The sequence below is a fragment of the Lipotes vexillifer genome, unplaced genomic scaffold (assembly GCF_000442215.2).
Source record: "Lipotes vexillifer unplaced genomic scaffold, Lipotes_vexillifer_v1.1 scaffold217, whole genome shotgun sequence".
Classification (NCBI taxonomy): Eukaryota; Metazoa; Chordata; class Mammalia; order Artiodactyla; family Lipotidae; genus Lipotes; species Lipotes vexillifer.
The window spans coordinates 4066682-4078627 of NW_006788200.1; positions in this window are offsets into that span (position 1 = coordinate 4066682).

Genomic DNA, 11946 nt, shown 5'->3' on the forward strand with positions numbered 1-11946 from the left:
GTTAAGAACCACATCCAGTTATCACCTCCGAAGGAGCCACTGCATAGGGCATGCTCAGCAGTGACTTGTTAAGCCAGATAAATAAGTCAGCTCTAGACTTAACTAAGGAGCTGGGAGGATGACATTCCCCAGAAGACAAACTGTATCTGTCAACCAGAACAGCCTGTGTGCATTTAGTTTATGTAATTGATAAATATTTGTTGAGCATCCACTATGTGCCAGATATTCTTTTAGATACTATGGATGGAGTAGTCAATAAGACAAATAAGATTCCCACCCACAAAGAGTTTAAATATAATGGGGAAACAGATAATAAACAACCAACGGAACAAAGAGCAGCGGTTGTTAAAGGAATGAAAATAGGATGATAAAGAAAAATTGGGGTCAAGGAAGACCCATCTCCTTTCACGTAAGATCTGAGAAAAAGAAGTCAGAGAGAAGAAAGAGCATTCCAGAGGAGGAGACAGCTCGTGCCAAGGCCCTGAGGCAGAACGAAATGTGGCTTGTTAAAGAACAGGAAAAAGTCCAGAATGGCTGAAGAGCACAGAGTGGGAGTGGGGAGTGGTTGGCGTGAGACTGAAGCAGCAGGCAGGCTGCGGCCAGGTCACAGAGATTACTCTAAATGCATTACTCTAAATGCACAAGGGTGCTCTGAGCTGGGTGGAGAAGGGTGGAACACATCTGTTTATGGAGGCATTTTGAGAAGACCTCATCGTAAAACTAGGGTCTCATCCTTCTAAGGGGATGATCCTTCATACTTTCATGCTGTTTTCCAGGGACGGAGGTGATTCTTACTGCTCTTTTGCTGCAGCCTTGTTTGCTTAGCCCCTCTGGTGCGTGTTTGGACCTGTAAAGGAGGGGGATGTCCCTGGCCTTGGGACTGGGAGGAAGGGAATGGCCCTCGTGAGGATGGAAACTACAGCTTTAGTCTTGAAATCATTGAACACTCTGCATTGTCCAGGGCTCTTTGAGTTGAAAGTGACAGAGACAACTTGCAAACTTGCTGACGTCAAAAAGAGAATGTGTTGGCTGCCAAAACTGACTCAGGGGTTGAACTGGCCTCCACAGCTCTGGGTCAGCAGGACTGTCTCCGTCACTTGGTTTCCCCATTTCATTTCTCTTTGTATTGGCGTTATTCTCTCATATTCCAGGAGAGCTTCCTCCCAAATGCGCTTAGTCCCACAAAGTGGGGTCTCTGTCCCGAGCCCCATGCTTTGGAGTAAATTGCTTGAAATTTACTAAGTCCCCTCTCATTCCAGGGGCCAGCCGGAACACTGGGTTCCGTCTATATGAGCTCTGGTCCTCATTTCTTCTGTTTAGGGTGCTCTTTGACCCTTTCACCTCTGTGGGGCAGACCAAATGTTCCGAGGAACTTCAGGACTCCCATTCATGGCATTATCCTGAGGGCCATATGGACGGGGCCCCAGTTCCAGGAAACGGTCTGGGAAATAGATCACTCTCACAGGGCAGCACGGTATTTCTTTCATAGAGTCTCACGCGATTGGGCCACCAGAATGGTGCTAACATGCCGATTCAGGATGACGTTTACTTCTGTCTGACACAGAATGAGTTCAGAGCTCTGGGCTATCCTGATCCTTGGGCTCCAGCTGCATTTGAAGGCCTGAGTGTCAGTCTCTCCTGTTTGCGTTCTGATTGTGGTGCATTTTTAGTCTACAGCACCTGCAGGCAGCAGGTTGATGGCAGGCATCCTTCATCCTGTTTCCTGCTTCTGCACCCAGGGTGACCACTCCAAACTACGGCATCTGTCAGGGTCTATGCCACGTGGCCGTGCCTGTCCCCTCCAAGGGTTTCAAGACCATTGCTCTGTAGCACTACTGGGTCGTGACAGTTGATATCCTCTCTTGCATCTGCTTGATGGGCTGACTTTGTGCCCTCCTGGGTTGGTTGTGACCCACGCCAGACATGGGCCGGGCATTGCTTGTGCAGATCTAGGTAATAATATAGCTCGCCTCTGTCCACAACCTCCAACATCTCTCTACCCTACATTTTCATTTACCTCCCCTCCATTTTCATTTACCTCCCCTCCACCCATGATTGGAGATTTAACACTTGTAAAGCCAGGACCAGGTGGTCCAGTTTGAAGAAACACAGTCCATCTACCCAAATTAATTTCAAAATAACTCAAATATTTATTTTTACTCTGTTAAGAATTTAAAAGAGGTCTCAGTGTATGCTCCAAAGCTGTTCTCTACATTTCCCAGGCAGTAAAGTCCTAAACCCACAGCCTGAAGGGCTTTTTTTTTCTTCATCTCTACTCCCCCCTCCCAATAATTTATTATCTTGATTTGTACTGTCCAATACAGCAGCCACTAACCACGTGTGGCTAGTAAGCACTTGAAATGAAACTACTATGAATTGAGATGTACTTTAAGTGTAATATCCACACAGGATTTTGAAGACTTGTTATTAAAAAAAAAAGGTATGTAAAATATCTCATTAATAATTTTTTATATTGAGTACATGTTGAAATGATAATATTTTTAAAATATTGCTTTATAAATTGTATATTTGAAATTAATTTTGCTTGTCTCTTTTTGCTTTTTTGATATGGCTACTAGAAAAATTTTAATTTCATGTTTATATATGTTTATTACATATTTATAAATATAGCTCGTATTATATTTCTTTTGGGCACACTGAGTCAGATCAATGAAGACTTCCTAGTTTTCTCCTTTTCCTCCTGCTTCTGTGGTTCTCTTTTTCCTTGCTCTGATATTTTGATTCAAAAACACAAAAGTTCCAGTACGTGGTGGGACAGAAATGAAACTCTCCTCAGATGGAGCTGTCAAAGGGCAAAGGTTCTAAGAGACACAAATAGATTAATCGTCTTTGCCTCATCACACATAGGTTAAATAACGTTAGGATCAAAATAGACATTTTAGGAAATAACTGACTTCACTGTTTATTGAACTTGCCGTCATAAAACTTTACCGCACAGAAAACAACATTGGATGGAGGAAAGGCACTAAATTTTTTTTTCCCCTAAAACTCTTACCAGGGCTTCCCTGGTGGCGCAGTGGTTGAGAGTCCGCCTGCCGATGCAGGGGACACGGGTTCGTGCCCCGGTCCGGGAAGATCCCACATATCGCGGAGCAACTAGGCCTGTGAACCACGGCCGCTGAGCCTGTGCATCCGGAGCCTGTGCTCCGCAACGGGAGAGGCCACAACAGTGAGAGGCCCGCGAACCGCAAAAACAACAACAACAACAAAAAAACAACTCTTACCAGTCCACATTTTGCTCTAGAGTTTAAATTCTTTCATTCATAAGAGTGCTGCTCTCCAACTTCTGTTCTCTCCAGGCTCTGCCACCATCCCATACTTCTTAGTTGACACAACTAATATAAGACAGTTAGTTCTTTTGCTTTAAAATTAGCAGGCAACATTTTCCTATTTCGTTTTTCTTCACTTGGATAAATGTCTAGTTCCCAATCCATCATCACCAATAACTTAAGACTGCCATTTGTTCTTCACTCCAAGGAGACTGTCCCAAACGGTTGAAAGCAATGCCGCTATGACTCACACTTCACGTAAAATATGTCTGGGTGTTTGGGAAAACGGCCAAAAGGATTGTTTAATCTTACCTTGTGATAAGAGATATAAAGCAGTTGGGAATACAATAAGAGGATTTGTTTTAAGCTTTGAATTTGTTTTTTATTTGTTAATCTTTTAAATCTCTTTTTTTAAATTGAAAAGCAGTGCACAGTGACAGCTAACAGGAAACTTATCCAATGCCTAAGTATTCACATGTGTAAAAAGTTGAATGTGGAACTGAATAGATGCATTTGAAACAAATCATGGCTGAGAAATAACAGAGGATCTTTTATTTGATAATTATTCTCTCTAGGTTAATAAAGGAGAAGTTTACTCTGGGTGGTAGTAGCCAAAGATTTAAAAGCTAACTATTGTTATCATCCTTTGGTTTTGAAAATCAGAAATGAACTTGGAAAATGGTTTTCTAGAATCTCCAAGGAACTTGGGGAAGGTGAGGAGTCTCTCCCTTGTCTTTTCTTCCTATAATGCCGTATGCTTTTCTTTGCCCATCAAGAGCACACGTATATAATTTTAGGATTTATCATTTAGCGTTTGCTGTGGTTTTGTGTATTTAATTTTTCAGACAACTGCTTGTTCACATTAGTTGAGGAAGTGGAGTATTGTGTAATTAAACGGAATCTCGAGAATTAACGCTGGCATTTGGTAAGCCATTTCCTCTTCTTACTATAAGGGTCTAATTCATGCTTTTCCGGATAAATAGCAAAATTGCAGTTCTCATCAGAAACCTTGAACTCAAAATAGAAATCTCTAAGTGCCTAGTGAACTTTGAGGTGGCATTTTCTTAAAACATTTTTGGAAACAAGGGGGAGTTCAGAATTTAGATCTTTGGTGATTCTGTTAGCTGTGAAGGGCTGAATGTAACAGGCACGTGCAAACAAAAGTTTCTCGGTGTTTGGCCCAGAGAAGAAAAGCTCAATTTTTTCCCCCTCTGGGCTGAAGTTTCTGTGTAGAGTGCAAGTTATACAGTGTGTGCTGAAAACCCTTGTTGAGATACAGGCACTTAAGCAAAAGTTGGAGAAGCAGCCTCAACTGGCTCTGGATGAGGCCAGCAGCACATGTCACAAAGTCCCTGGCTAGAAGCAGCTTTCAAAGGTCCCTTTCCCCACCCCTCTGCTCTCTGTGCTTGTCCTCAGCCAAGGCTAATAGACGGCTGTGTGTTCCTAAAGATCTCCTCAGGACACCTCCCAGCAGCTTCTGCGACCCATATTCCAAGCCTAACACTGAAGATAATCTTTTAAACATGTAATCCCAATTTGCCCGGCTCTAGCCTGGGGCCCTGGGGGGGTGGGGTGCTGCCTTAATACCACGTGTCTAGGTGAGGCGCAGGGAGAGACTGACTCATTTTCAGTCTCGGTCAAAAGTCTTCCTCTTAAGTAACATGCACTAAGGAACCAACACTTTCTAAAATATCTCTTGAGACCTCTGGTTTGGTGCTAAGAAGATAAGAATGCGAAAAATTGCTGGCTTTTTAGTAAATCCTACTGTACAGTTGCAACCTTGTCAGTACAGATTTGCATCTCAGAGACAAAGTGAACTTTGAATGTGACCCACGCTGAGACGTTTCAGGACCCTGTCTGAAAAATGGGCTGGCAGAGACATAGGAAGAGTGGGGACCAAAGCACTAACACAAAAATATATACACACCCCCATGTTCACTGCAGCATTATTTACAGTAGCCAAGATATGGAAACAACCCAAGTGTCTAGTGATGGATGAATGGATAAAGAAGATGTGGTATGTACATTTATATCACAAAATGGATTATTATTCAACCATAAAAAAGAACGAAATCCTGCCATTTGTGAAAATGTGCATGGACCTCAAGGGCATTATGCTAAGTGAAATGAGACAGAGAAAGACAAATACTGTATGATCTTGCTTATATGTAGAATCTTTAAAAAAAAAAAAAAAAAACCAATTCCTAGAAACAGAATAGATTGGTGGTTGCCAAACAGGGGAGTAGAGGTAGAGGTAAAAGGGGTCAAAAGGTACAAACTTCCAGTTGTAAAATAAATAAGTCCTGGAGATCTAATGTACAGCATGGTGACTATAGTTAACAATACTATATTGTATATTTGAAAGTTGCTGAGAGAGTAGATCCGAAAAGTTCTTATCTCAAGAAAAGAAATTGTAACTATGAGTGGTGATGGGTGTTAGGTGATCGTTTCACAATATATATCAAATCATGTTGTACACCTAAAGCTTATACATTGTCATATGTCAAGTATAGCTCAAAAAAAAAAAAAAAAAAGTGGGTGCCTAGCAACGGGCAGGAGATGAAGGGAAGACGGCCACCAACACTAAAGGAGCAGCAGCTTGGATCCCAGATTTCCTGGGGGAGGAAAGTGCATGGTCAGCCCTGCTCAGAAGCACAGGGACGACAGTGATGTGAGGTGAAGTCTTCCCTGCATCCTGTTTCTAGACATTGAATATCTGGCTCCCTGCCTGAATTTTATAAGAGCAAATCACTAAATGATTCCCATAACATGAAGGAAAAACAGGAGAGCAGTCCAAGCCCAAATGCTAATGCAAGTTTCTGCATCAATAGAGCATTTATTAGGGGCTTGAACCGAGGCCAGGCCCAGGCAGCCAGAGTAAGCTGGAGGGAGAGATGGAGAATGTTTCCTTTGAAGTTTGGTGGTCAGGTTTCTGCTGGCTGTGGTAGTGAACCAATCTTGTCCCACCAAAGAGTAAGGCTATTATTTAGAAGGGAGAGGGCCCACATTTGAAGTTCCGCGTTAACATTGCTACAAATGATAGAAAACTTTTTATTTCTAGGCAACTTTTATGTTGCAGAGACCAACGCCACTTGCCTAATGTGGGCTTTGCCCACTCCCCTTAGAGTAGTAATTTTAAAAGAGCTTTAATTTAATGGAACAAATTGGCAAGCCAGATAATCCCCAGCGGTGGTGGAGATGGTCTGCAGCGCTACAGGGGCTGTCAGGCCCTGCCTGAATTTTCCAGGCCCTGGAGTTGTCCTGGGCCTGCCCTCTGCCTGGGGAAGGAACAGGGCAGGGGACGCAGTTGTGTATGAGTAGCTCTCGTGTGCCAAGCCGAGAGCCAGGATAAACAAGGATACGTGGGACCCCAGTCTGCCCTTGAAGCCTTCAGCCTCAGGGGGCGGCTTGGAAAGGGGAAAGAAGATGCCCAGTGTGAGTCCAAAGTAGAAATCAGGAAGGGCCATGAGAAAGTCAGATAAAACATGATGGGAGGTCACCACCAGGCGGAGGGGATCATATTTCAGATGTGCCTCAAAAGATGGGCAGGATTGGCGTGAGAAATAGTACAGAAGATAGATCGAAGGGGCTGAGCGTGTGGGAAACTTTGAGGGGTGCTTGGGGAAGAGCAAGTCCTCCAGTTTGATTGGAAAGTGGGGGAGCCTTTGGAGCCAAGGTTGGGAAGAGTATGTAGGGCTAGGTTGGGAGGATCTGGCTTAGGGAAAGGGCTGGGGGCTGCCAGAGTAGCCCCAGGGAGAGGAAGTGAGTGTGCAGCTGTGAAGGGGGTGCTGAAGGCGTGCCGATGCGTCCGCGACAGTGGCTCTCAGCATTGGCTGCACATGGGATCACCCTGGGAGCTGAGAAACTGCTGCTGGGACCACAGGACCGGAGCTCTGGTTTAAATGGTCTGAGGTGTGGCCCCGGGCAACAGGATTTGTGAAAAGCTCCCCGTGAGCAGTGATTCTAAGATGCTGCCAACGTTGAGAACCTCTGGTTTGTGGCAGAGTCTGGTTCAGTAGGGTGGGGCTGAATCACAGTCTTTGAGTGGCAAAGGTCTGTAGGACTTGGCCATGCCACGCCAGCAGAGCGCCTGCCTGCAACTTAAGCCTTCTGCGAGGAAAAAGTGAGAAAACCTTTGGCCTCTTTCATCTGGTTTGCTCTGGGATGCTGAGCCCCTGCTGAGGGAGGGCAGCCTTGTTCACTAGTGGTCACTGACCTTCAAGGGCAAATGGAGACTTTCAACTGAAACACACATACCGCTGGGGCTCTAGGAAGCCCTGCAGGGCGTGTGTTGATTCACCCATGCCGCCTCCTCTCTCCCACTGTCCCGCACATACTCAAAATACAGTACTCTGCGTCTTTGGCAGTTACTTAAACGTATGATAGAAAAAATTTATATATCAAGTTTAAAATTTGGCCCCGTGACTATGCGGTCTTGGCCCAATCCCACCCCTTCTGAGGTTCAGTGCCTCCTCTGTAAAAACGGGGCCAACCAGCTCCACTCAGCAGGGTTGTTGAAAGATCAAATGAGGAAGCCCCAGAAGTAGCCTGGCCTGCAGCCAGCTCTGGGTGAATGGCCGATGTTAATAATGGAAAACCGTCTTGGCATGTGGATGAGCTCCTTGAATGTGAGTGCCCTTCCCCCTTATTAATGGGTCCCAGATTTTATTCCCATGGAAGCCCAGACCTCTCATGGAGGGTGGAGTGTGATGCAGTGAGGTTCTGTGCCTCTCTTGTCTTCCCTTCTCCAGCTTTCTTGAAGAAGACCTTCCAATGCACCACCTCCAACTGGCCTTCCCCGAGTGATGAAACCTCATGACGGACGACTTTTCTCTTCTTTGATCATTTCACTGGCTTACTCTAGGTATGACATAAATGAGTTGATGCATCAATGAATGAATGCCGGGAATAGGGTAGTGAATGAGGCAGGCATTTCCCCTGCCCTTTCCAAACTTGCGGTCTAGATGTCACCAGACAGTTACAACACTGACGGATGCCACAGTAGTAAAAAAGAAAAAAAAGAAAGAAAAGAGGCCAATGCAAGCCCAGAGAAAGGGCATGAAGGAAGGGAAGGCTTCCAGGAGGAAGCGTTGTCTAAACTAAAATCAAAAGGGCAACTGGAAGTCAAGCAGCAGGCTTGCCTCTGACCAGTGGGTTCAAGGGCCTGGAGGTAAGAAGGAGCATGCTTGGCTCTGAGAACAGAAAAGACTTAGTAAATTTGGCCATGGAGATGAAGGTTTCCCAGTGTTTTTCTTCCCCTTTGTTGGCCCTCCCAGATGATGGCTCTGGAAAACACAAAGGATATTCTACATCTTTTATGTTTATCCCCATATTTGCTCCGCTATGCAAAACCCACTACTGACACTTTAATAAATGCTCACTGGGCATTGAACTTACTAGAAAAGGAGGCCTCCTAGAGCTTCTCTGGAGCTCTTCTCGTACCTCCCTGGCTCTGGGCAGCAGTGCATGGAACCCAGTCTACCCAGGGAAAGGGCTAACAGAACCCCATCTGCTGGCCCCTAAGACATGAATCCCTGGGAAGCCATGCTCTGAAATATCTTTTCATGCATTATTCCAAAATCGGGATTATGGAGGAGCATTTCATCTCCAAGGGGTGTGCACCCCAGTGGCCCTGGGGCTGAGGCCAGGGCCCTGGGGGATGGATGAAATGTGTGGCTTGTGTCAGCCTGCCTTTCATGTCTGAGACCAGGGAAGGGCAGAGACAGCAGCAGGGACGGGAGAGTAGGATCATTCATTTACACTCTGGCTCTGTCACTGGCCCATCAGGTCCCATCACCAGCAGACAGACTCAGCCTTGCTTGCCACCCCACAGTGGCCCTGGCGAGCCACATCCTCCCCCTTCTCCCTCACACCCTTCGGGGCTTCCTGTTCAAGTGTACACAGTTTACTGCTGCAGATGACTCGGGAACAAGCTCTGGTCCCTGACAAAACCAACTGAGATCAGATACATCCTTTGAGACACGAAAGTGCGAATTGTCTGTGATCTTTCGGCGTGGTATTTTCCTGGAAATCCACAACTAAGTGCTGCTTGTGGTCTAGAAAGCAATGAAATTCATTCTTATGGTTGGCTCCAAGCTGGTCAATGACCGCACAGGCCAGCTTACTCCCTATCTGTCTGCGGGACAAGGCCACATGTATGTCAAACCAGTTTATATGCTTCTAGTTTTAAATATTCAGAGTTGATTTTCCCTGTGGTTTGGATGAGCAGGTTGGCAAATAAAAATCAACAGAAGAAGGAGGCTTTCCCAAAAGGCAGAGGAGGACGGAAGCAGAATGTGAGAAGCCTGGGCTCCGTTGGCCTGGCCTCACGGCCTTGGACCTCTTGGAACCTGACTGATACCTTGACCACGGTCTGAGGTCCAGGGTGAACACTTCCCCATGTGCGGACACTGGCCACTTGGTCTATGCCAGAACCTGCCGTTTCCTAAGAGCACCTCTTTTTGCTACTGAAAGCAGGCCCAGCTGTCCTTTATGAGTCCTTTCATGGGCATGTTCTATAGGATGTCTTTCCTGACAAATCTCACCTGGCCCCATTCACTCCTGGCTTTGTTTCATGGGTGTGTGCCCTGCCTCAGGTTGTAAGTGCCCTGAAGTCAGAAGCAAGCCTGCCTTCTCACCTCTCCTCGCGGGAACTGTAGATGAGACATTTCATCAATGGTAAGGACAGGGTCCTGGGCGAACGACTACACATGTACCATTTCCCAAGTGATGTGATGTTTGCCCCCAATTCAGCCCCCATCTTTCTCCATCATTTAGGGCTACCGTTATAAGGATACGATTCTTTCAGGAGACGCCTTGCACCGAGGTTCTTGCGTTTGACTGGAATCAGTTCCATGGCCTGTGCCCACTAAACACTCAGCAAGGGCCATGCTTCCAGCCGAGCAAGTCCTCTGAAATGAAAACACAGAGAGGAGGCCATTTTGCCGGGACCATTAGCCGCCTGCTGTTAGCTGGAGGGGAGGGACTTTCGTCGGTTACTGTCACCAGGCTGACACTGTGCCAGACCCCACATCTGGAAATAGTTAACGACCCTGCAGTCTTCCTTTCTGCTCCTCCATTTGTTAATTTACTGGTTTGGAATGATCAACTCAGGTCCCCCGTGTAAATTATAGGAACCAAAGTTAAAAAAGAGGCCATGACTGTCACAATACTCTTTGAAAACAGACCAAGGCCTTTTTATGGGGTCTTGGATGAACTTTGTAACTAAATATGTTTTTGAAGTTGTGTATCATGTTGGACTTTAACCACCAAGCCAAGCCTGTATAAGCTCTGCCATGAGCCTCATACCCCTCCCCGACTCGGCACAACTCGGCCCCATCTGTCTCAAGGACCCCATAGGATTTGCACTTCGTGGATTTGGACCCACACAGTCCGCTGTTTGCATGCACATCATATAGACACACACAGAGACGTACACTTCTTGGCCTACCCTGCCCCCTTTAAAACGTAAGCAAGTAGAAGGCTTGGAAGGAGCCTGAACATGTTTGCACGCCAGCAGCACAACATGCTATTAGTTGCTGATGATGCCCTGAAGATGAAATAGAGCCCAAAAGGCTTAGGGGCCTGCTTCAGTGCCTATTGCTTTTGGAGTGGAAAGTGCTCACATAGAAGACCTGGGTCTATTTTTGAGGGGAACCAAAAATTAAGCCTTAGGATATTTAGTAGATTTCTAAACAATGGAGGAAAAAAACCCTGGATGATCTTGGGAAGATGGCGTTTTCCTTGGCCATTTAAGAGTGGACGCACAGAAAAGCAATTCTTTCAGGCCCTTCTGTCTCGGAAACTGTAAAGCCCTAACGAGAACCAGAAACGCAGACCAGCAAGTATGTCTCTGGTACTAACCCTGTCTCCGATTTCTGGTTTGATGAGTTGCAGTCTACCTCGCTGACTTGGCCTCTGTTTCAACCAGATGATGAATCACCTTTTCTGGGAAGAATCCCGGTCCCCCGTCGCCCCTCCCCCCCTCCGCTACCCCCATCCTCCCTCTTCTTCCCCGCTACCCGCCCCGACACCCTCCCCCTGCAGCAACCGAGTTGTTGGGTACTTCCCTTTGGAGTTCCTTTCATATCAAGCCATGTATTCGGCACTTATTTCATCGTATGCGCGCCTGGCTCCCTGACCAGACTCAGTGCCTCGTGTTTAGAGAACGCCTGACTCATCCACGCTGGGCTTATAGCATGAGCTTAGGGAGTGTTTGTATTAGAATCCGTCCAGAACCACTCTCTGGAGCAATTTGGTTGTCCATACATTGTCGGCAGTATTTTTCTAAATGATGTAGACCAGCCGGACTAACTCAAACTCTCATTCAACTGTAACTTCAGAAATGTGCCAGTTAATGTAGGCAAATCTTTTCTACAGACACCGGGGGTCATTTTAATTCTTTCATCGTCCTGGGATTTTGTTGTATTAAATGTTAATTAAAGTGCCCATGCCGGGCTTCCCTGGTGGCGCAGTGGTTGGGAGTCCGCCTGCTGATGCAGGGGACACGGCTTCGTGCCCCGGTCCAGGAAGATCCCACGTGCCGCGGAGCAGCTGGGCCCATGAGCCGTGGCCGCTGAGCCCTGCGCGTCTGGAGCCTGTGCTCCGCAGCGGGAGAGGCCACAACAGTGAGAGGCCCACATACCGCAAAAAAAAA